Source organism: Pinus tabuliformis, chromosome 4_1 (genome assembly GCF_031772625.1).
Source record: "Pinus tabuliformis cultivar Carrire ecotype Pingquan chromosome 4_1, CPIR1, whole genome shotgun sequence".
Classification (NCBI taxonomy): Eukaryota; Viridiplantae; Streptophyta; class Pinopsida; order Pinales; family Pinaceae; genus Pinus; species Pinus tabuliformis.
In genome coordinates, this window is record NC_142303.1 from 848,710,947 (window position 1) to 848,733,421 (window position 22,475).

At 37.2% G+C, this 22,475-nt stretch overlaps 1 protein-coding gene across 1 annotated transcript in view; it reads right to left on the reverse strand.

Moving 5' to 3' along the window:
• LOC149178880 (Endoplasmic reticulum vesicle transporter protein) overlaps positions 1-22,130 on the reverse strand; it is a 215,578-nt gene extending 193,448 nt beyond the window's left edge. Inside the window, exon 1 of the mRNA XM_089420468.1 lies at positions 21,935-22,130. The gene's annotated coding sequence lies outside the window, so the exon portion shown is untranslated. The remainder of the gene's footprint in view (positions 1-21,934) is intronic.
• Positions 22,131-22,475: the final 345 nt, after the last annotated feature.

Here is a 22,475-nt window from a genome sequence, read left to right on the forward strand (position 1 = left end):
TGTCCTGGCTCCCATGGCTCCTTGCAAGTGAAACAAAGCTTCTTCTGCCTTAGTTCGCTTTGGGTTTCCTCATCCAACCTGTCCCTTTTGGGCCAATCATGTTGAAAGGGATTCTTCTCCTTATCTTTCTATGGGACAAAAGGCTTGAGCAGGGCCTTAGATTTGGTTGATACATTCCCATATCATGAGTCATCTTGATGGTTTATTGGAGAGTTGCAAGATCAAATGCCTTAACCAACCTTGTAGGGGTTCGAACTTCGGATAGTCCTTCCATGAAGAGCATGACTAGTCTTTCTTCAGATATGTTCGTCACCATGACAATAGTTCATTCGAATTCTAAGATGTATTCTTCATGCAATCTTGTCTATTTGAGTTGTGCTAATTCCCTGAAGTGTATATCCGGGTTCTTTCGATCAAATCTATCTATCAATCTCTATGTAAATTCTACATAAAAGGTGATGTTTGCATGCCCCAACATAACCAAACCATGGTACCACAAATCATGTGCGTCTCCCTCTAGGTGGAGTGTGGTGAATTGGATAGTGTTTGCTTCTAACATAAGGCTGAGACTGAAGTAGGTGTCCAATTTTTGCACCCAAGCTTTTGCTAAATTTTTAGATGATCCATCAAATGAGGGGAACGAAAGTTTACTTACCTTGCGCATTAGATCAGAATCAGGTTGTCCCCTTGGTCTATTTCTATATCTGATGTTACAGTATTCTTGGAAAGTCATGGTTGCTCAAGTGGTCTCTTTTAGTGTTGCATACTCCTGAAAGTACTCATCAAAGAGTCTATTCAACTCTACTGCTTCTTGGGTTGTTGTTTGTTGATGGTTTAAAAATTGAGGAAGTAAAGGGTTGTGACTCCTTCCACTAGTTGTACTGTGGTTTGTTTGAGGAACAATATTTGAAGGGTCAGGTTTATGGTTGTCGCTTCCTTCAATATCAACCCTATTAGCAGTGTTCAATCCACTGTTACCAAAATTGTTTATGGCTTGGACAATAACCTGAGCCATCTATTGCTGTCCTTGCATTAGCACGTTGGTCATTTGTTACTGTTGCTAGAGTATTGCAATTAGTAGGGCAACAGGATCTTATTCCCCTTGTCCCGCTTTATCCCCCATGGCTGGTTGATGGGTGTTCCTCTTTCTTCTTACAGTGATGTTGCTTGTGTCTTCTGGAAGCATTCAAGACTCATGCACTCACAAGCTGGCAAGATGCTTTCGCTCTAATACCACTATAGTGTCCTAGCGAAAAAAAAAAATAAAAAATAAAAAAAATAAAATAAAAAAAATAAAAAAAAATCCTAAGGCTTTTTTCTTCCAACTAGGGTTTTCAACAAACCATCAATAGGGTTTCATACCCTCAGACAAATGCAAACATTTCTTAATAAAATACACCAGTTTGCAGATAACAGTAACAGAGAGTTGGAATCAATTTATGACAATATATAATTCCACAAAAATCAAGATTGATTTGTCCAAGAAAACAAGTACTCAATATTTCACCAATTTAGCTCAGTTTGCAAAAGAATCCAGATTCCTACTAACAACTTATAGAATCTGAGTTTCTTGCCTAGCCTACAAACCCGTAGAAGGTTCCTACTTCTAGAATACCACATAAAAAACCCTTTCGAAAGGCCCTACTAAGCTTTGATCCCAAGGTGCCCAAGCTACTTCAGAATGTAGTTGAACTAGTTCAGGAAGATCGCAGAAAAGGTTGAACTCCTTCGGAAGATATCACCAGCTAACCTCAAATCAACAGTGCCTCAAAAATCATCTTAATCTTGCCTCAAGAAAGGGGGGTCTAATTTTTACCAAGCTGCCTCAGGAAGGGCACAGAGTCGGGCCTTAGTGAGTCCAGATCAACTTCATAACTACTACAGAAACGCCCTTAGGGGGGTCCGAGTTGCCTCAAGTTGCTATAGAAACCTTATATTTTCATGGAAAAATCTTATGCAATTATCATCCGATGTTCAACAAAATATGATAGTGATTTTTTGAAAAGAAGGTCAAATTTGTTGTGATGATGATGGTTGTGATCTTTAATTAAAACCTCTTACAATATATATATATATATATATATATATATAGTTTACACAATCTTTGGGAATAGGAAATCCTGTGTAAATATTGTAAATGGAGAAATAAAGGAAGCTAGAAGACGAAGAGACATTGGGAGATGAAACCCAATAGTCTCCCTCTCCTTGTATATATCTATGTTCTATCTTAATGCAAATATAACAATTTCATTCAGAGTTACTCCTGGCCTAACATTGCTATCAGAGCACAGGTCCCAAATTAGCCTTTTGTGTTGTAACTCCTACAATTCGTTGCCATATTCTCTGTTTCTCTACCCTCTATACCTCTACATCAATCATATTAAAGGAAACAACGCTGAAGGCAGACAGTGCGATGGTCGATTTGAGCATTGAATTGTGCATTGAAAGTTGAACTGAAGGTTGTTGGAATGTCGTGGTGTTCTGTGCATGGAATGTTGTTGCATTGAAAGGGCATTATATGTTGGGTTATCTGAGAAACAGTCTGTTGATATGCACTGAGCACGTTGGTTTGGATTGTATTTTGACCGTGAGGTTGATGTGATGCGTTCAAGATTGTTGCAACAGTTTGATTGGTGACAACATATGCTGGTATCCCCTCATCCTATGTGTTAAACTCTTGTGCGTAGTATTGTGCGTTGGACTGTGCAAACACCTGAATGGTATGTTAAACCGAGTTTTCTATGCCTCTACATTGAAAATTATCGTTGCAGGTCGATATATTTTGAAAATCGAATGGTGTGCATTGAACTTCTTAAATACTTTTTAATGTATGCATATCGTAGCTCTTAAAAGACCGTTTTATATGCGTTGAGTTTTAAAAGGGGGCCGTATCGTCATATTATAAGTGGTGGCATATTTAATAGTTCGTGAGTGAACTTATATAATATGCTTTGTGCCCCTTTTTAAAGAAAAATCATAAAGCGTATGGAGTATTTTTTAAAGGTGTGAGTGGTATATTAAAGGAGGTGAAGTTTTTTTGAAGGAGGTGTGCGTGGTATGGTATTATATGCCATATGATATATGATAGTATATGTTATGGATGATATATGGTAGATAATATATATTATTTGAATATTGAGAACTTGCATTTTTATCTGAAGACATAATTATATGCCAATTAATTAGTTCCAAAGACACGTCAGTTTTATTGCAAGTATTTTGGGCCCAATTCAAATTTTATAATGCATTCACTTATCTCTATAATGGGAGTAGTTCTCACTGGCAACGAGAACTACCATGAGTGCTCCAAGAAAATAAAACAAACCCTCATTTTCAATGAACTTTGGAAAGGAAGTTGTGAAGGAGAAGGAGACAATGCACTTGAGAAGCCCACTTTTTTGACAAGGAGCTTGCCACTTGGGAAAACAGGAACAGCAAGGCCTAGACCTTGATTGCAGCGTTACTAAATGAAGAGGTGAGTCGTCAAATTTCGCCATTTTCAAATGCCTTTGAAGCCTTAAAGAAGTTGAAGGAATTATATGACTCACACTCTAAACTTGAAGTTGTTCAATTGCTGATTAAGTTGTTTAATCTTGAGTTGAAAAATGATGACCCTCTTACCTTAGCATCAAAAGTAAGATCCATTATGCATGATATAAAAGCCACTGGAATTGAAATAGATATTCCTCTCGTAGCTTATGTCAAGGCACTATATCCCGCTTATTCACATTATCTAGAGTCATTGCAAGCAAGTGACAAACTTAAGGATATTTCCTTTGACTCCCTTGAGAAGAAGTTTGCTGAAAGAGGGAAGGATTTTGGGAAGAAGATTGCTCTTCAATTTTCTAAAGAAGTTATGTGCCTTGCATAGAAAGAGAAGAATCATGCACGTGATTCTTTTAGAGGAAGAGGTGGCCGAAGAGGAAGAGGAAGGAAGAATTCTAGAGGCAGGTGGGTAGACATTTCCAAGGAGAAAGGTTTGGTCTTCATTGCATACGGTGTAACAAAAATGGACATCATGCTTCCACATGTACACTACCTTGGGACAGAATCGAGCAAGGAAGAAATGAAGAAAAAAGGTAAAACACCTGGTAAAGGGAAAGGAAAAGCACCTCAGTCCGCTCATTATGTTGTGGCACATTGCAACATTGGAGTAGCTGAAGACTTATTTAATGCTTCATTTGCTTCATGGAAAGATGCTTGGTTGCTTGATTCAAGAGCAACTGGCCACATGAATTTCAGAAGAGATTTCTTTGAAGAATTCCCTGATAATGTTGATGGAGCAGTATACTTTGCAGACAAGTCAAAACTCAAGCCATCAGGGTTTGGCACCATCAGACTCAAATTGCCTGAACTTCCAAGCTTTCTTCTACATGATGTTCTATACCTCCCGAAGTTGAGTTGATGGAGCAGTATACTTTGCAGACAAGTCAAAACTCAAGCCATCAAGGTTTGGCACCATCAGACTCAAATTGCCTGGACTTCCAAGCTTTCTTCTACATGATGTTCTATACCTCCCGAAGTTGAGGAGAAATTTGTCGTCTTTGGTCCACATCTCCCAGCAAGGACACTCCATTCATATATTTGATGGCAAGGTTGAGGTCAAAAAAGCATCAGATCACTCACTTGCCATGATTGGGATAGAAGAAAGATTTTTGAAGTTGCAAGGAACCTCTACTCATGCACAGAACTTTTCATACAATTCTCACTATGATGAAGGTACACTTCCATCAAGTATTTTATGGCATGCTAGATTTGGACACTTGAACTATGACAGCCTTCATTTGTTGAAGAAAAATGGGGTTACTAGTTTGCCAACTATTCCTACGAAACTTAAGCAATGTGATGCTTGTATCTTAGGAAAGCACAGCGAACAGTGTTTTCATGATTCTCATTCCAAAGCACATAGAAAACTTTGAACTCATTGATTCCGATTTATGTGGCCCAATGCTTGTTCCTTCTACAAATGGTAATAAATATATGATGGCTTTTATTGATGACTACACCAGAATGTGTTGGGTTTATTTACTGAAGAACAAATTTGAAGCATTTGAAACATTTAAGAACTTTCATGCATGGATTGAAAATGATGCACAATCTCATATTGGCTCTATTCGTACTGATAATGGAAAAGAATATACTTCAAATGAATTTGAAAACTATCTTCGTCAGCATGGGATCAAACATCAAACAATCGTGCCTTATAATCCCCAATAGAATGGTGTAGCTGAAAGAATGAACAAGACAATTTTAAATATGGTACATTCGATGATGTTTTTCAAGAATGTTAAGTTGATGTTTTGGGCTGATGCAGTTCTATGTGTTGTGTATATAAAGAATAGGTGTCCATCTCATGTTATCAAAAACAAGACTCCCTATGAAATGTGGTATGGCCACATTCCTTTGGTGAGGCATCTCAGGGTTTTTGGTTCCACTTGTTATGCCTTGATACCCAAGGAACAGAGAAACAAACTTGGTGCAAGGAGTCACAAATGTATCTTCTTGGGGTACTCAAATACCTCCAAAGCATACTATCTCTATGATGAAGTGAATAAGAAGTTTATAATATCTAGAGATGTGATCTTTCTTGAATCTTCCAAGACTGACAATGTTGTTGAGCAGCAACTTGATCGCTTGGATAGATTCGGACATGCAAAAGTCTTTTCGAGAATTTGATAATGAGATTCCACATCTTGAAGGGGGGATCCCTATACTGGATCAATCTATGGAATCTCCTTCTGAAGCACTCTCCCTCCCGCATGAAGCTCCAGCCACTGATGACACTTTGAGTGATGTGATTGACAGAATTGGGAGACTAAATCTTGATTCAGCCCCATCTCAGTCAACTGAGCAGCCTGGGCCATCTCAGAAAGGTCCTCCAAAATCGCTGACAAAGAAACTTGAAAGTGTTCGTCCTGATGAGATTGGAAAGATAGGAACAAGAAGCACAACCAGACAGAATGGAGGTGATGTAGACAATCCTGATTCACCTGTTGATATGGATGTTTCGTATCACTGTGAACTAAATTTGTCTACAGATTTCGAACCAACTTCCTTCAAAGAAGCCGCTTCTCATGATAAATGAAAAGAAGCGATGTAGAAAGAATATGATGCTTTGATAAAGAATGGCCCCTGGAAGCTAGTTGAACCTCCATTGCGAACCAAACCAATAGGCTGCAAGTGGGTCTTCAAGAACAAATATAAAGCAGATGGTTCACTTGACAAGCACAAAGTCAGGCTTGTGGCAAAAGGTTTTGCACAGAAAGAAGGGGTTGATTATGAGGACATTTTTCCCCACAGCAAAATGGGCTACCATCCGAACACTCTTTGCCTTAGCAACTCAGAACGATTGGAAATTCCATCAAATGGATGTAAACACTGCGTTATTGAATGGAGATTTGAAAGATAATGTTTTTATGTCCCAACCAAAAGGATTTGTTGTGAAGGGTCGGGAACACAAAGTATGCAACCTTGTGAAATCCTTGTATTGCCTCAAGCAAGCACCACAAGCCTGGTATGAGAAGTTGACTGAGCATCTTCTAAAACTTAATTTCAAACATTATGATCTTGATGATGCAACTTTGTTTGTCAAGAAAGTTGGCAAAACAGTTATATATCTTGTGGTGTATGTAGATGATCTTTTGATGACAGGGAACCATGAGAACTACATTGCATCCATAAAGAAGGAACTGAGGAAAGGTTTTGAAATTACAGATTTGGGCCATGTTCACTACTATCTTGGTATTGAAGTAACTCAACATCCAAAGTTTATTTTCCTCTCTCAGAAGAAGTACATTGGATACCTGCTGAACAGGTTTTGAATGGCTGAGTACAATATTTTAACTACTCCAGTAGAACAAAAGTTAAAGATTGCATCCATTGAAGGAAAAGAATTTGAGGATGCAACAAAGTACAGACATCTCATAGGAAGTCTCAACTACCTGACTACTACTAGACTAGACATTTCATTTGTTGTTGGAATCCTCTCCAGGTTTATGCAAAAGCCTTGTGAGGGTCATTGGTCTGTTGCAAAAAAAGTTCTAAAGTACTTGAAGGGAACTCAAGACTTTGGACTAAAATATACACAAGTGGATGACTTCAGCTTGATTGGATACTCTGATTCAGATTTCAATGGAGATAAAGAAACTGGGGTATCTACTTCAGGTTATGTTATGAGTCTTGGATCAAGAGTTGTCTCCTGGAGGTCATGCAAACAATCAGTTCCAGTAGATTCCACAACTGAGGCAGAATATGTGGCAGCAGCTGAAGCAACAAAGGAAATTGTGTGGCTCAGGAAAATTTTGGAAGATTTGCAGGAGAAACAAGTACATTCAACTCCTCTCTTGATTGACAACACTTCTGCAATAAAGTTGGCCAAGAATCCAAAGTTCCATGATCGAACGAAGCACATCAATAAAACATACCATCTAATTCGACATCATGTTGAGGCTACGGCATTGTTCCACAAATGAGCAGATTGCAGACATCTTCACTAAAGCGCTTGGAAGGGAAAAATTTGAAAGATTCAGAATGATGCTTGGACTCACCGAAATCCCTTCAGATTAAGGGGAGGAATGTTGACACCTAATCTTTGGGATTTGGGATTAGGAAATCCTATGTAAATATTGTAAATAGAGAAATAAAGGAAGTTGGAAGACGAATAGACATTGGTAGATGAAACCCAATAGTCTCCCTCTCCTTGTATATATCTATGTTCTTTCTTAATGCAAATACAACAATTTCATTCGTAGTTACTCCTGGCCTGATATATATAAATTTGAATTATGACCTTTATATATATATAACTTCAAACACACCTTTTCCTCTAAGTAAAAATATTAAAGTTCTCATTCACATAAAGAGATATTTGTATTTCTTTTGTTTTTCTTCACCTAGCAAACACCATGGGAAATTACCATGTGTTGCCAAAACCACAAGCTTGTAAACCACCAATGACAATTAATGAGGAATCAAGATTATTTTATTTACTCTTCCTTTTCTTACGTGTAAATTTAAGGATTTTTGGAAAATTTCCCTTTTATTGTGGTCAAGAACCTAAAGAATAGAGAGAAACTCCAAAAAATATTATTGAATGGCTTAAAAGCTTATATGGCCAATGACCGGAATCTGAAAACAAGCCTTTGATATCAAATGATATGAACAAGTTCGTTATCACACAAATATTTAGAATATTTGGAATATGAGAATATCCATCATCGGATAAACAATATTTATATATAAATGTTTCAATACAAAAAATATATAATTTAATACAATGATGGGTCTGTTGATTTTCATAGGATCTTCTACACTAATAATTACTTCTTAAGATTTCTTTAGTTACTCTTATCTTGCATTCATATTCATCATAAAGCAGTTACACAGAAGATCTCAACAGTAGAAACTAAATGTCAGTAGGATCATAAAGAGACAACCATACAAGAACACAAACATTTTACCCTAGGAAAACCCACATGGGGAAAAACCCAACAACCTTTTCAATTCAACAAGAGACACACCTAGATCTCCTAGCCAGTCACTAAATTAAACTAACCAACAAAGTAGACTTGGTGAAACCTAGTCCAACTCCCTTCTAGAAATTCACCCTGCTTCAACATCCAAGAAACTCAGTCCTGCTGCTCTGACATACCTCAAAAATTTTGTCCTTTTGTTCCACACGTGCACGGACAATAGCAGAGAGAATACTACATGTGTGAAGTCAAATGAGAGAGAGAGAGAGATCTTCATACTTCTCTGTCCTCCTAGCCTCCTTCTTTGCTTGAATGAACAGATATGTCTTCTTGTGCGTAATCTAAATTGTGCCAAGGAGAGGGGATTGAGTGCCTTATCTATACATCTTTGGCTGGCCGAATGGGTGCCTCTTTGACTGGGGCCAACTTGACTAGGATGAGGACTGACTTGGTTTGTTTGGAGAAAAAAATTCAATTTTCAAAATTCGAATTTTCTCTTTTGAAAATGACATGAAGAACATAACTTAAAATGTCTCTTTTGATAATAGCATGAAGAACATGCTTTATTTTTATCATTGCAAATACATCAAGGACTAAAATATTAATTACGAAGACCGACCATAGCTACAAAAATCAACACTCCCTCTTAGCTAGGGAGGTATTCATAATGACTATCTAGATATTCTCATGTTGAAAAATTTCTCTAAGAAAAGGTTACAACAATTCATTACCAGCATTAGCATCATTCAATTACCATAATCCTGGTCAGCAACTATGATTAATGGTAAATCAACAGCATCAATTAGTTACCACAATTCTGGTCAACACCTCTAACCTATGGTGTATCCTTACAATAATCTTGGTTGGTACTCCTGACACATGGTACACTATTAGCATCAACTAGTCACCATAATTTCGGTCCATCTGACACATGGTATACTGACTAGTCTTGGTTCACCATCATTCCGGTCAATATCTTTGACACATGGTGAATCTCCAAAGGCCACACTCTCCCTGAGTAACTTTGGGCCTGATACTAAAAGAGTTCACTCAACCTATCTGGAGAATTATGAGCTTGATGCTGAAAGGCACCAACTCAACTGAGTGGTCCTAGCCCTTTAGGACCACTCTTCCTAATTTCAATCGACATACTTGACACAGGAAGAATGATTGTCCTCTATCGGACCATTCTCCCTAATTTTGGGCAACATTCTTGACACAGAGAAAATGTTTGTGCCTGATGCTATCTCATCAACACTCTAGACCATTTTCCCTGATTGTGGTCAACTTAACCCGGGGAGAATGATTGTCCTTGATGTTGCAATTTCATCACTCCCTCTTGTTGAGAGAGACATGCTTAATCACTCCAAGCTTGTCCTCAAAGTATGTAAGCTTAATCCTGGGACAAAGGCTTTGTCTGCAATCTACTTGACTGTAGAATAGTACAAAAGCCACATTGCTTCCTTTGTACCATGTCTCGATACGAGATCTCACAGTGCCTTAACCTGTCATCATGGTCGTCACCTGCACCTAATCAAGACAAATCCTGCAAGTAGCCTCTGAAGCCATACTGCTTCTCAATTTGCCAACCAAGATACAATGTACTTGACCTCTGCAGTACTGAGTGCAACAAATGTCTGCTCCCTGCTCATCCAAGAAATTATAACTAAGGCAAACTGAAGCAATATCCTAATGAACTCTTTGTCTTCACCACTGTCTTCCCAATCTAAATTTGTGTATCGTTGTAGTTGTACTTTATTGTTTGAGACATATCTCAGACTCAAACTATAATTGGTTGTGACATAACCAACTTGTACCATGCTAGTACTTCAACACATGTTGAGTCGCATGCCTTGGCTCAATCGTAAGCTTTCTGATTACCCTAACTATGTGGTCCCTCTGAAACAGGTTATGCTATGGCAATCTTAGCTACCCCCTCTGTCGCTGCTATTTTCTAGTATAACAGCTATCTAACTTGATAATCTCAATGACAATCCATCATCTTGAACTCAAAGATCAACTCCCTCTCGAGCTAAAATAAGGCTCCCTGACTACTCCCTTTGTTACGGAAGCAAATCTTTCTAGCACAGTTTCTCCCTCTAACACATGAGAACTTTTGCTTCCATTAAAAAAAATCATATAGGATTAATCTTGATCCATCAATCCAAATCTTAGGGGCAATCTTCTATTTGCAAGGAGGCGACTCCTTTATGACCCTCATAGCCTTGAGGTGGTCCCACATACACTTCTTTCTTAATTTCTTCATGGAGAGAAATGGCCTCTACATCCATCTGATGTAATCAGAAGCAACAATAATTCTAATATAAGTGTACCTGGCAACTGGAGCAAATGTCTTTTTCATGATCCTCTCCCTCTTTCTGGGAGAACCTTCTAGTCTAAAATCTCTCTTTGTACTTGCCTTTTGTTGCACCCTGGAACTTGTAGATCTATTTGGAAGTCACCAGTACCACTAACTTCTCCTTGGTATAATCAAGGTATACTTCAATCTAGTTGATCTGCTTGCTCCCTCTGAGCTCGGATCTCATAATATCTCTTAACACATATCACCGATTCTAGGAGAATCCTCTTGTCACAAGCTTTGTTTCATTGTTCCACTACTTCCATATGTTGCCAGAGCCTTGGCAACCTTAACTATGTCCCTGCAATCCTCATTAGGAGACCATGGAATAACAATTATAAGCAAGCAAAGAGAAACAAAGACAAGAGGCTAGTTGATAGTAAAACAACAACAATAATCAAGGAAGAGAGATATAAGTTAATTATCTTTTGAAGATCATAGGAATTTAGGAAATGTCAGCTCCCTCTTGATTTTAGCCTTCTTGCATCTATATTGCAAATTTTATCATCCTCGTCCTCATGATGTTATTCCTTCCTTGCATGAGTTAGGGTTTCTTCTTTCAGCAAAAACATATATCTAGGTCTAGCTCTAAGGTTTTGTCCCCAAACCCTGGGGCTTTCCTTATCCTTCAAGATTAATCTAGGGTTTACAAACCCTAGTTTTACAATACTCGTTTTACATCTTTTGCAAGGTACACCAGTCTTCGTCATCGTTTCAACTCAAATAGCCTATCCTTCATCATAAGAACTGTTCCAGATCTCCAAATGGCTCATTTTTCTCAAGAGGACTTTGGTCTTCAAACTTGACGAGGAATTTGGGCTCTTTCTCATTGTAAGCTTGTCATGTTCAATGAATTTGTTCCAACAATGATATTTTTCCTCATTTCAAATTTTGCCTAAAGATAGACTTCAAGACTGGACATTCATATTTCATATTTACAACATAAGTCACACCTTATCATCAATATAAGCAATGCATCTTTCAGAACTCGTACTTAACAATGCAAAGGGCAAAACTATGTAGCTTCAAAACAATGTCCTGCTTCAGAAATAAGATGGCAACATTTTCAAGGAAAGAACACAGATTTGTTATGCCATACTTCAAATGTTCAGCACAGGTATATAGGTCACATATTTCTCTTGTGTGACTTTGTCTTGCTAGAATACGAACTGTGATACTGTCATTACCCTTTTAAATATCAAGATGACTTTCATGCTTTTGATATCTTGTAAAACTTATCACTGAACTTGTAGGAGAAAAGATTCCCTAAACATTCATAGCTATTATAACTGCCTTTCTTCAAGAATTCCTTCATGTCTGTTATAGGGCATCAAATCAGATCTCTGCCACAGTCCTATGATAATTCAATGTCCTTTCTTAACTCCCTCTGACCCAGAGAGGAGCTTCCTTGGAAAATTAGTCAGAGATTAAATCACGTTTCTAAAGTTTTGTACCGTATCTCAGTCATAATCATAATGGTGCAATATCACTGAAGTACAAAGTGACACTAAAAGTTTGCAACTTCAGGGCAGCACTGATTTCACAGATTACTTATTTCGACCTAGATAATAGTTTAGTAAACTGAACACACTAGGTCCATTGGTTGATGTTATAGCAGTCCACAATTTTTGTACAGAGATCAACCCTTACTAGAAATCAATATAGACTTTTCAACCAGACCTATACTAGGTCTTCACTGACAGAGCTCCTTTATGATGACAAGAGATCATTGAGATCTAAGAACACTTCAGAATTATAACGATCATACATATCTCGCATTCTAACGGTTCAAGGAGGCATCAAACTTCAGACCTAGCTTCTATGTGATCAAGCTCCTTTCTAAAATCAGTTTCCTCATTCCATATCATATTCTTGTGCACAAGACAGAGTATATATTCGATAGAGAACCTAAGCTTTACATGTTGCCTCCTTGATCATTGCAATAGCTGTTTCATACTCACACAATGAGGTCACATACTCACCATTCAACATCCCATCACTGTAGAGTGCTTGAATGAAAACAGAGAACAATATGTCTTGTCGGTGATCTTCTCTCAATCCTTGTCCACAACTCATTTTCAAGGAGAACTTAAACAAATTTTATAAGCCCTATACACAAGAGACAACTGGCTTTTCCAAAGATATTTCAGATTTCTTCTTGCTACTGTCAGTGGTTCCTTGATTCTTCTAAGATTTGTCAAATACACCCAAAAAAAGGATCGTGATCTTCTCTATGAATCTCGGCTTCAATAGATACATGAGACTTCGGCCTATCTGAGATCATTCAGTCCACGATCAATCTTTCTGAGGCAAGCCTGAGACTCTTGGCCTTCTGCAACTAGTTTCTGAGGTCTCTTGGATCATCTGAAGTTTCTCGCCCTATGTAACAGGCCCTGAGGCTCAGAATGAGGCTCGGTCTTGTTGAAATTGTAACTAGTGTTACTCTTCATAATGTAATGTAAATCTATCATTAAAGTATTTATTACATTCATTATTATATTTTTATTTTAGTCAAAGCATGTTCTTCATGCTCATAGAGTCAAAAAGAGAAAAAGAAATTATTTTGAGTCTCTCATTCATTATTCTCATGAGCATTTGAGCGAAGGAGAGGAGCAAGAGGAGGAGGCTGCTACAGCAATTGTAGGAGGGGAAACTTACAGCATCAAGGAGCTCGAAGGAGTCTGTTTGTATAAAGCCAGTAGGTTGTTCCATATAGATTTCTTCATGCAAGTCTCCATGCAAGAAGGCAGATTTAACATCAACCTGATGGACTTCCCATTTGAAAGAGGCAGCAAGGGAAAGAACAAGGAGGATATAGTTCATTTTGACAACAGGGGAGAAGGTTTCAGTATAGTCAATGCCTTCAACTTGTGGAAAACCCTTAGCAACAAGACAAGCTTTATGTTTATCAACTTTTCCATCTGGGCCATACTTGATTCTATAAACCCATTTGCATCTAACAAGTTTTCGTCCCTTTGGAAAAGGAACAAGATACCATGTATCATTTGCCAATAATGAATGATATTCTTCATTCATAGCTGCGTCCCAATCTAGATGGCCTGAAGCTTCTGCAAAAGTGTCAGGATCATAATTCGCTGAAGCTTGAGCTAGTAAAGAAGAGGCTCTATCGAACTAAGAACATGTATGACGTTGATCTATAGGATCACCGACAAGAGCGCCTGCTGCATCTCGAGTAGCACGAACCCATTTTGGAAGCTGAGGAGCTGAAGGAGGATCCTGAGAAGGTGGGGGAGGATTGTCATCCTTGCTATCATCATCTGAAGAATAAATATTTTCGGAAGTAGAAGGAAATTAGGAATAGGGAGAGGTGGCACATCCGCCGCACTAGGCTCGTAGGCCGATATATTTTCAGCAAACTTTACATCTCTTCTAATGATAACATTTTTGGACTTAAGTGGAATGAGTATATATCCTTTGACATCTTCAGAATATCCAACAAAAAGACATTTTTCACTATTAGGTTCTTAAGTTTTATGTTTCTCATCTGGAATATGAGCCCATGCTTCACTTCCAAAAACACGAAAGTGACTTAAATCTGGTTTAATTGAGCTCCATGCTTCTTCTGGAGTGATGTTCTTTAAAACCTTAGTAGGAGTGTGATTTACTATGTAATTTGCACAATTAATTGCTTCTGCCCAAAAACTAAGACTAAGTCCTTTAGATTGAAGCATACAGTTAGCCATTTCCTTTAAGGTGTGATTCTTCCTTTCAACTACACCATTTTGTTGTGGAGTATATGGAGCAGTATGTTGCATTTGAATTCCATTCTCAGTGCAAAAGTTGATAAATTTGTTGTTAACATATTCTCCACCATTATCAGATCTTAGCTTAAGAATTTGATGTCCAGATTGTTTTTCAACAAAGGCCTTAAAAGCCAAGAACATGTTAAATACTTCACTCTTGAGTTTTAAGAAGTATACCCAAGTGCGTCTGGAGAAATCATCAATGAAAGTTAAGAAATACTTGTAGCTAGAGAATCAAACAACTGGAAGTGGACCACATAAATCACTATGCACAAGCTCTAAAGGGGCTGAGGCGTGCCAAAAGGCACGTTTTTCAAAACTATCCCGATGATGTTTTCTGAGTACACATCTGGAACAAACACCATCTCTAGAAGATAACATTGGAAGACCTATCACCATATTTTCTTTACATAGATTCTGAAGGGAGCGATAGTTTAAGTGACCAAATCGCTCATGCCAAAGTTTGTTCACTTCATCGTTATGAGCAACAAATACCGAGGGAAGATTTGATGACCCAAAGTTGTTAAACTTATACAACCTTGTAGAATCATCAGCAATGCCATACAACCTTGTAGAATCATCAAAAATGCCAGTAGCTAAAATCTATCTAGGATCTCTTAGGTCCTTAATTACAACATCGTGAGATGAAAATTCAACGATTTTAGCTTCACCTGAATGAGTTATCTGATATACAGATAGAAGGTTGCAGGATAAGGTTGGAACACATAATACATCATTAAATTGACCATTGTCTATATGAACAGTTCCAATCCCTACAACACTAAGAGATCTATCATCACCAACATATATATTTTTGGTGTTACAATCATTTAAAGAAGAAAACATGGCTTTGTTTTTGGCCATGTGATAAGAAGCTCCAGAATCAATAAGCCACTCATGAGAATGAGAAGAAGAAGATACATCTAGTGCATAGCCAGACCGAGATGCTTGACAACCACATGCAAAAAGTGTTACTCTTGAAGATGAAGTTGAAGTTGAAGAGTGCTCCAAATGGATGTTATGCTTCTTCATTGTTGCTTCCAAGGCTTCCATCTTCTTAAAGCATTTGGATTCTAAGTGGCCATCTCGATTACAAAAGTGGCAATGTCTATCAGTCTTCTTCCCTTTGTCTTTATTTGCCTTATCATTTTGTTGAAATGATTTTTCATTTTGAGACTGAAATTGCTTAGGACCCTTGTTTGGTTTAGGACCATTCTTTTTAGAAATACGGCTTCTTAGGATTCTTTGAATTTGGTTGCTGCTGAGCAGCTAAGGCTTTCTTAGAAGAGTTTCCAAGATTAAGAAGACCAAGATGTAAGAGTTTTTCTTGTTCTCTTATTAAAGAATCACAAAAGGCATCAAAGGAAGGGGACTTGTAGTCTTGTCCTTGAGAAATGAAGGCTTCTCTTGTAGAGTGGAAGGTGGAAACAAACACAGAGTAGGTTGGTCCCAACTTAGTAAGAATGGAATAGATAAGGCTACCATCTTCTTTCTTAAGCTTAACACCTTCCAAGAGAAGTCTAAGGGTCTTGAACTTGGACAAAAAAATTTCAATGAAAAAAAAATTATTGGGGTCCAATATAAGCAACTCATTTTCAAGTTGATGGGCTCTAATCTCATTTTTAATCCCAAAAACTTTAGTGAGTTGTTTCATTGCTTCATTAGAAGTATCAAGTTCTGCAATATGGAATCTAAGGTCTGGAGAAATAGACATCCATATCAACCCACGTGCTTGATCTTGCCTATTTTCCCATTTAGTTGCCTTATCTTCATCTTGAGGTTTGGTTTCTTGGCCTGAGGCTATTCTGTAAAGACCTTTACTTCTAAGTAAATCCACAATGTAGGACCACCATTGGAAGTAGTTGGTGCTGTCAAGAATAACTTGGCATTGACTTTCCATTTTAACAAAAACTGAAGCTATAGATGTTGAAACTAAGTGTTCCAATGGAAAGATCTCGAAAAATTACGCTAATTCAAAAAACACGGCTTCCAGATGAAGAAGTTATGGCTTTTTGAAAAAAGGTTGTCGAAGATGCCGATGAAGTGCGGGATGTGCGAAAATGAATGATAATGTTATATTTAAAAAAAATCTCCCCTCTTTCCAAACATAAATCTAATTAGCTCACTTTTAAAAAAAAATATATGACTCACTTTTATAAATAAGTGAAAGTCACTTTTACAATGGTACTTTATGAGCTACCCACTAAATTGTAACTTAAATAAAAGATAAAGAGACTTTAGAATTATAAGTGACTCACTTTTTATAATGGGTGAGAACACTTTTACATAAAATAACTTTAAAACATAAACTACATGTGTTTTTTGAAAAAGTAACTCAACAAAAAGAAAGACTTGAACCCAAGACCTCTATTCTCATAATGTAACTTTGGACCAAATAAGCTAGTTTAAAAGGTTAGTAATTTTTGGAAAAGAGGAAGGGTTTTTTTTTGTCACTGAAGCTTTGGGGTGCGTGCTTACTTGAGAAAGTTCTTTTTCCCTACAAAACAAAAAACACAAAACCCAACACGGACATACAAAAAAAAAACAAACCTTACGGCTTGAAGTTAGCTTTTGCCGGAAACTAAATATTTTCCTCAATGTTTCTGATTTTCCGAGATCATACTAAGGCGCGACGGAAAAGAGCATACGCATGAGAAAAATCCTTCCTTTCTGTTTTTGATTTGCCCAAATCACACAAAGTCACGAAGCAAAGAGCATATGCAGAAATGAAAGGTATATATCCAGTAATTAAAAATAGAGAGCTAAATAAACCGAAATAAACAGAGAGAACATAACTGAAAACTGCAAATAAACATTGTATACCTCCAGATCTTAAAAATGACATAGCTAAGGCTACCGGAAACCTTTTCGCGTCAAACGAAAGGAATTCCTCACTGGAACAGATGCTCCTAATGCAATAGATCAGTCCCCTCAACCAGAAAGCAGTCAAAAACAGTAGATCTAGGAAACAACAATCGGATGCAGTTCTACCGGCTTCAGATTTGGATCACCAATGGATGCGGCCCTCAAATAGCTCTGATACCATGTACGAATTTACAAGGTAAGTTCGTCAGACAGAACACCAAAGGACACCGCTCACAAACAGATCACAGATCAATACACCAGTATTCTTGACGTGGTTAAAACCCTCAAAGAGGGAAACAATCCACGGCTTGAGCCAACGCGGCCACTTCAGGCAATTTATTAATAAAAGAATGAAAATTTACATAAGCTTCTCTCATGAACGGTTAACCTACAAATGACCCTCCATGCTCTTTAAATAGAGATCATGGACCAATCGGGTGTTAAGCCACAGATCAAGTGTCAGTAATACCGAGGAGAGAATGAACCGTCGGATCACTTCATGTCTAGAACATATCGTGACCGTCGGATTGTAAGTTACAAAAGTACATAGTAAAGAAACACACTTTACCTAACTCTACACTAGACCAAGTTATACTTAACTATTTCCTATGTGTCGGAATATCCTAACAGTCACTCCAAAAGTTCCTCTGTAGCATACATGTAGCAGAAGCAGCCAAGTACCTATAGCAGTCTATAGCAGTAGGTGAAGGGCACAGCAGTGTTTAAGGATCCAAAAGTGAAGGCACAAGCGTGCATGCACCAGCCACAGATTGAAGTGTTATTTGAAATTTGTCTTCAGTTGTTATTTATTCAATTTACCAGCAAATGTGTGCACTGTTATTTTTCTTCCCTGAATTAATTAAAAAACAGAGATTAATTTCTGAGTTTTGCAAAATCTCACAAGTGACTATCATTACTCTTCGGTTAGCATATGTTCTCAGATCCAACAAACAGAGGCAGTTTTGAGAGTTCCTTAAAGTTTTCCAGCTTTCTAGTGTTACAAATTTGCAGGTCTGATTACCATGTACTGAAATTTTAACAGAATGTACATTGATTTACATAAAGATATTTTCTTTAATTGAATTTTGCAGATTTTATACATTTTTCAGTAGACCAGTTCACAGCTTGGTTTGTTAGCCCAATCCAGTTTGGTCCCAATGTGACCTTTAATCAATTTTGGTACAGTTATGATTTTGATAACTTTGGTATTTAAACAACATTAATGTGCAGTTGGGGTTCAAAGCTCCTCATAGATCAAACAAATGCATATACACATACCAAAAACATAAATGAAGAAGAAAGTGTTGCAAATAGTAGCAAGAAAGGTCCTTTGACTTGCGTCTTAGTCAAAGAGACCAAGAAGCAGTTTTCCATAGCATGCACAAATTCCTAAAAGTTAGAACGAGTTCCTAAAATTTAGGACGAATTCCTATAAGTTAGGACAGTTCATGAAGCAGTTTGTCTAATGCGTAGAAGTGGAAGGCTCAGTTGTTGTCTTCTAGTGCAAGTTAGATTTGGGAAAAGGACAAGTGATTGAGTCTCAGTTCTAAATTGAGACTAGACAAGTTACAAGAGTCAGTTTGACTCAGTTAACTCATCAATCACAAGTCGACTTCCTAAAATACAACTTGCCAGATTTAGCCTATGCGAATTGCTTATAAGGAGGACGAAGGCACCATTGTACATCATTGTTTTGTGAGCACGAGTTGGTGAGACAAAGCAATAGAGAGCACAGGTTTGTGTGTGTGAGCTTGTGAGAGGAAGAGCATGCAAGAGAAGCTTGTGCGCAGATTTGAGGAGGAATTTCCCTTGGGATTTGCACAAGGATTTAGGGAGAATTCCCTAAATAATAGGAGCAGCCTATGCGCATAGAAATAGGGAGGCAGGATCAAGCTACTTGCAGGTGTTTCAAGCCTAGTTCAGGCAGGGAGAACCATTGTGTTTTCTGTTGAGACAATATTGTATTGTAAGAGATCTATTGCTCATTCTTCTATCAATAAAATTCTCAAACAAGCAAAGGGTTTTCCCAGTTGGGTTCCCTATAAATTTTTGTGTCTTGATTATTGAGTGACTGTGTTTATTTCTGTTCCTATTCCGCTGCAAATAAGTAGAGAAAATCTGTGTCCTAATGAAAAGAAACTAGCTTTCAGATTGTTCATTAGAGTAGTTGCAGATTTTCATGGATTTTCTACAAAAAGTACTGGTTTTGATTAGTGTAGATTATGTTAGGTGAAATGACTTCAAGGACCAATACAGAAATACAATAATAATAATACATAAAAGAGTGTCCCTTAACAAAGAAACATGAACATGCTCCTTAATACAAATCCAAAAGGTCTTTATTCCTTTCCTCATCCTAAAATATTTGAAACTGGCAACCAATAGGCAGTTGATTGTCTCAGGCTTTAGCAAACCTGAAATTAAGTATAAAGGTCGTTCCACATCATAAAGAAGGAAGTCTTTAATATATAGACAATACAACCAAGATGTTGGGGAAGTTAGTAAAAGGGTAAAACAAATAAGACCCATGATTATTGAGATCCACCAAACTAACTTATTTATGGAGGATTATGTACCAAGAAAGGTACAACCGAAAACTTCTGAGAACATTCAAACACTTAGAAGCTAGTATAGAGTATTACTTTTTGGTTCACAAACGCTGCTCAGGCCAACAGTCTGACATGTGATTACTGAGCCCATTCAAATAAGACTGGTAATCAGTTTTCAACGTTAAGTCTCAGATAACCCCAGCCTATCTTCGGGTAGCACTTAATTCTTTGTTGGAATATTCTGTTCTAAATGGCTAAATGCTGCAGATGAATAACTACTTTTAAAGAATAGACTATGATGATCTATATGCAGGAAGGTTACTTTGGTGATACGTGTCTGTGTAGTTGGGATTAAGATCATGTGTGTATTAGCTGGGATGTAAGTTGTAACATGGTGTATGCAGATACTTGTATGTTCTGACAAGTAACAACTATTGCATGAAAGTAGACGAAGGCATGTCTGAATTTTGAGAAGCAAATTTTGAAATGAAACTATTTGTAATGTTTAATGTTGAATCTCGACAGTGAAAACTTTCTTAATTTTCTAACGAAGTATTGAAATCAGTGAACTATTTTGACCTTTATGTGCAGTGTGCACCCTGTAGTGTTACTGGATTCTATGTCTCATGATGTCTACCTTCCTTATTTCACGCATTGCTTAAAACTTGTGGACAGCCACCCAGATACTACAGCTGCTGTAGCACCTTTCCTCTGAGGACCTGCCAGGGACAATCTGATTGATCTTTCAGTAGATCTCAGATTTTCCAAGATTGGAAGGCCATGTTAAATCTGCGAATAAATACTCATTTAGGTTTGCAAAGCATTTCCATGATGATGAAAAGTTTACTTAAACGATTGATCGTTTGATGTCCTAAAGCTTTAACATGGATTGGTGGATCTCGATCAACTTTCAACACATAAATCACATTCAGATTTATGAACCTTCACATTAAATTTAAACCAGTTTAAAGCAAAAGATAAGTGAATTGCATATTCAGATACAGTAGGATTTTCAGAGTCACTCGGGATTTTACCCAAATATAGACCATTGGTCAGGGGTGGAAAATTTGTCATCTGTAAGAATTTTCGCCACAAGTACATACTATGTGTATCGTTATAAGTAGCACAAGATGGCTGTAAGATATAAGGCCATACGATTTAAAGGCAGTTTCAACACCGTAACGCATTGCGTCTTATAATTTATATGCATTTGTCCAGTCTTTAAAGCATCAGAGATATCGAATCTTTTAATTCTCAACTATTAACAGCACTCCAAAGGGTAGAGATCTCGAATGCCATTGCTTCAATAGATTCAATAACTCAATGAAAACAAGAACGGATATTTGGCTGACATAGCATATTTCGTTAATTCAACGACATGCAACCGAAAAACCCACAAAATCAATCCAAACTTCTCGTGCATTTTATTTCTGCCCCTCTCTTTTAGCCGATTGCAAACTTCAGTCTTTCTTTCTTCAAAAATATACAGAGATCCCTTCGTCCTTATTATGGATGTTCGCTTCTATTAAACAGCTGACCTATGGAATCACTCTTTTTTCATGAGATTCGAACCATCACAGATCCACTTAAAACAGATTTTCAACAATGGGGTTTTAGTTCCTTCAGATAAACAATAATTTCGGTAACAGGATCTCAGCTCATGTAACTTGAAGAAAATTCAATAATAGGGGTTCATAATAATATCAGCTATATGGTTTTCATTTTAGGTCCCGGAGCTTCAATTTCTTTGTGCTGGAATAAATTTCGGTAACAGGATTTCAGTTTCCGTCTCATAGAACATTTTTCAGTGATAGGGGCTTAGTTCCGTTCTGCAAAATTAATCTCCAATTCACTTAGCATTTAAGTCTCGCATGAAAGCTTGCAAAAGAAAAAAAAAAATTGACAATAATGGATTGATTCAATTACCTGCAAATTGACACAATTTGGGGGAAATGACGACGTCCAACAGAAATTGAAGCTCCAATATTCTCTGCGGTCCGCTAGGAGGTTTCCCCTTTGTTTTGCTGCTATCTTTTATGTTCAACGTCCATGAACCACGGTCCTATAAGTGTTCGCCTTTCGACTGTATATATTTGACTTGGCTGGTTTATAAAGTATCATTGCACTAAAAGGCCGTGTGGATTTTAAAGTTGGTTTTAAAGAGCAAGTTCTGTGCGATAATATTTTTTTATATAATGTTTAATTTTATTAATGATTTTTATGTATGTTCTATTGCTATAGATTTATTTTTCTATAGTTCAGTTGATTCAATTACCACATTTTAGGGCTAATCTATTTTTAATTTGGTTTATGGCATAAAATTATGATTTTTAATAATATTTTAATTTTTTTAATAATATTTTTGTTTTCAATGTTTTTTTATTTGGGGTAATTTTAATGTTATTTTAGTAATTTTATTGTTAATATTTATATTATTATTATTGTTTTTCATTCATAATGGTCATGG